The following is a 4,268-nucleotide window of genomic DNA, read 5'->3' on the forward strand; positions in this document are numbered from 1 at the left end:
ATCTGCATAACTCTTCCTCTTGATGGCTGCATTTGAATGTATAGGCCATTAAGCTCATATGGAGTCATCCATTTCTGCAAATATTAATATTTATTAAAGACTACAACATTATCAGGTTTCCAGGAAAGAGTAGCCATCATATTCTATCACAAAATTTAGTATCCTAGGGCTTAGCACTTGCAAGTTTATGGTGGCTGTGGAACAATAGAGATGGATACGTAATTAAGACATGAGTGGCAGACACCTAACTCAATGCACTGCACTGCTTGACAAATTAGAATCTTCAGGGGAAAACACCATTCCAATTAAATGAATTTTCCAGATAACTGTAACTTAACCCTTTAAACACCAAAAAATATTTATTTGTTGGTTTGTTGGTTTGTTTTATCATGCTGTTTAATCTATCTTGTTGCCTAGAAAAGTTGTAGTAGGGAAGAGTATACCCCCTAGACACCATTTCATCCACTGTTCTTTTTGGCCACTAGCTTCTTGTCTCCGTCTTCAGCAATGTTGAGGTGGATTCCTTTTCCTCTGGGAAGAGAGATCCATGGTCTCTTGCCCTTGCCAGTAACAAAAACGTTGAAAAACTGAGTGTCAAAGGTGTTGCCATTGATGTCTGTCTCTCTTTATTGGGGATTACACCAATTCCTCCAAAGTTAGCACCTCCTATCACCATACACTGGTTTCCCACTGTTGAACATGATGAAGTCAGTTATTTTGCCTGTCTCCAGATCAATCTGGATGGTTTAATTCACCTTGATGAGGGGATTGGTGTATTGAAGAGTATGAGCATCATAGGTCACAAGATGTGGGAATACTTTTGTACCTACAAAGATCTTTCTCACTTTTCAAAACTTGTGCATGGCATCGTCAGGTGTAATACAATAAACAGAAAAGCTACCCTTGGTGTCACAGTTTAGATGGAAGTTCTCTCCAGTCTTGTCAATGAGGATAACTTCCATATACCCAGCAGGATACGTTATATCGGTACTGACTTTCATATTAACCTAAATTGCTGCATGAAATCTGTTTTACTTCATCTCCAGTCATGGCATACTTTAGTTTGTTCCTTAGGAAAATAATCAGAGGCAGACATTCTATCAATTTCTGATGACCAGTATATGGATAAATAGCAAACACACCAGTCAATCTTCTTAGCATTCAATGTTTTGGAGTGGCTCTGTGTTTCAGATGTTTCTTGGGACAATGAGCCATTGCTGAGCTGAGAATGGAAAAAGCACCAAAAATGTTTATAAAGATGATTTCACTGTTTGAAATGGAGGTCTTTCTCCAATAAATTACATGCCTCCTTGCCTTCTTTTTTTTTTTTTATTAACTTGAGTATTTCTTATATACATTTCAAGTGTTATTCCCTTTCCCGGTTTCCGGGCAAACATCCCCCTCCCCCCTCCCCTTCCTTATGGGTGTTCCCCTCCCAACCCTCCCCTCATTGCCGCCCTCCCCCCAACAGTCTAGTTCACTGGGCCTCCTTACCTTCTTAAGTACAGCATCCAAAACAGAAAGTGGGACTTTTTTTTTTTTTTTTTTTGTGATGACTCTGAACCATAACTGTGAAATCAGTTCTGGAAATCAATCAAACATGGCTGATGAAATCAGGGTTCTTTCTCTGTATTCCATTCATTTCATCTCAGTGCAGAATCACTGCCGTATAAAGTTCATTGTCTGTGTTTTCTTGTATATTTCTGTCTCTTGATGATTAACCTGGACAAATTTGCCACTCTAAGCACTTCTCAGGATATCTCACTCAAGAAACTGCCCCCTTTTCTTTTTCCTTGTTATTTTCCAATATATTAGTTCCTATGCATAAATAATATTATGTCCACTATGAACTTAGGACCTCCCTAAAAGAATTATACTGTTATGTCATTTAGGTAATGGCATTCATTTTAATTGAATGTGTGTGTGTGTGTGTGTGTGTGTGTGTGTGTGTGTGTCCATACATACAAATACACACACATACGCAATGCCCTTGGAGGAAAGATGTACTGATGCACTGGACCATCCCAGTCATCACTGAAATGATGGGCTGTTTTGAGCCACCCTACCTGGGGGCTTGGAAATGGCACTCTTGTCCTCTTGCAGAGAGGCATTTTTAGCTGCTGAAAAATATATGTTTCTAAGCCCTATCAAAACAGTGTAGATGCACTGTGTTCCTAAATCAATTTTCTTGTCTTATCTGTATTAAGATTTGCATAGGATGAGCATAGATTTTGGGTTTCACATTGGGAATGAGATCTCATAACAGTCCTTATCTGACTTGTGCCAATTTGCTTAATTTCTACAGCTGAAATTCACTGTCTGTTACATTTACACAAAGATCTTAAATTCATAAGCTTGGGGAGAAGGGAGAAATATAAACACAGCTGCAATCCTTGTACCACACTGTTTGACTAAGCTAGAATCTTCAGGGGAAGATTCCATTCCACCTAAATGAATTTTCCAGATAACTGTCATTTAACTCTTTAAAGACAAAACATTCTGTCAAAGAAAATTTAACTTTCGAATGCAAATCTTTCTTTAATAAATTACATGCCTCCTGTGTCAGGTATATCTCAGGCATGCAGTAACCAGTGTCTGTGCTAAAGCTTCCCTATTAGACGAGGACTAAAGGTGAGAAATATGTTGAAAAGGAATTTCCTTTTTAGTTTTTGTCCTTTAAGAAATTCATACAATGAGTTTTCTCCATGTCTACTTACTTTTCCATAACTCCCTCCCTGATGCTCAGCCTAGTACTCATCTAACTTTGTGTCTTCAATTTATTAGCACCTATCAAGTCGAATTTGTGCTACCCATATATGGAGAGGCAGGCTTCCCTTAGAATATGGGAAGCTTTCAGCATCTATACTCATTAAGACAACTGACTCTCTTTCTCTACCAGCAGTCAGTTGCCAACAGACTCTCAGATAGGAGTGAAATTTCATATCTACATGTGCTCTCCATTTTGATACTTCCATATGGTTTGAGCTTAAACAGGTTTTGTGTATCTTATCATGACCTTTATGTCCATATATTTAGCTGCCCTCTTATGTCCAGAGTACATTATTTTCTTTTATTCAATTTCACTGTCCTTACACTTCAATTTCTATGATGAACTTTTGCTAGTCATGGGTCTCTGTGTTAATCATGTATAATCTACTCAAAATAGAAGCTTTTCTGATGAGGGTTGAGGGATGCATTAATCCATGGGAATAACAGTAAATCATCATGAATGTGTTAATACTATGCTCATTTAATATAATAATAATAATAGTAGTTTATATTGGAGGATGTATATCCTGGCTGGTCATAGACTCTTGGCCTAACAATATTCCATGATATTGATTTGATTTGATCTTGTAAAGAGAGACTTAAATCTCTCAGAATATGATTGATTATTTATGTGATATTCTTGTCACTATAGTACCTGCAGACCTGTCTTGCTAGGTCAGCTGTCATATAACTTGGCAGTAGTCACAGACGTTAACAATGATGATACTATTCTTCTCCAACAGGGTCTTACCATCAATTTTGAATAATAACCAATATAATTGGCAGTAGCCTGAAATATTTTTGTGACTATAAAAACTTACTAGTAAACAAGTAAGGCTGCTGTGACATATTAGTAGTTACAGTGTTTTGCTGCCAAATCTGACAATCATATTTGAGTCTTCCCATAAATTCTGTAGTACTACTCCTATATGCATGTCTTCTCTCTCTCTCTCTCTCTCTCTCTCTCTCTCTCTCTCTCTCTCTCTCTCTCTGTCTGTCTCTGACACATAGACATGTACTATCTCAAATTAAATAAATAAATGCAATAACATTTAACATTTTTATTGACCTAACATATTCATACAAATAACTGATATTTACCAACCACAGAATGTCCTCTTGTATAGTGTTTCCAATGATCAGTCCCCTTTTGGCCTGTAGGTGCAGATATCACAATATTGTGAGGGTGACAAGAATACTTTGCATGTAGATCACTGTGAATATAAATTATTATGTACTCTGGATAAATGCCATTGCCAAAACAGACACAAATAGGATAGGGGGATTTTGTCTGGGAAACTGGGAAAGGGAATATCATTGGAAATGTAAATTAAAAATATCCAATAAAATAAATATATACAAAAATAATTGCTTAACTTTTCCATATTATATACACTCCTATTAAACTGTAAATAATCATTATTTTTGATATGAGGGAAATTATAAATACTAATAAACAGTTGTTATACTCTATTGTGTATGAAATTTGACAAGAAAAA

At 36.6% G+C, this 4,268-nt stretch overlaps 1 pseudogene; it reads right to left on the bottom strand.

Annotated features, from left to right (window-relative positions):
• Nucleotides 1-458: 458 nt before the first annotated feature.
• Nucleotides 459-1,215, bottom strand: Rps4x-ps11 (ribosomal protein S4, X-linked, pseudogene 11; annotated as a pseudogene).
• Between the last annotated feature and the right edge of the window lie 3,053 nt (nt 1,216-4,268).

This window comes from Rattus norvegicus, chromosome 13, assembly GCF_021556685.1.
Source record: "Rattus norvegicus strain SHRSP/BbbUtx chromosome 13, alternate assembly SHRSP_T2T, whole genome shotgun sequence".
NCBI classification, from domain to species: domain Eukaryota; kingdom Metazoa; phylum Chordata; class Mammalia; order Rodentia; family Muridae; genus Rattus; species Rattus norvegicus.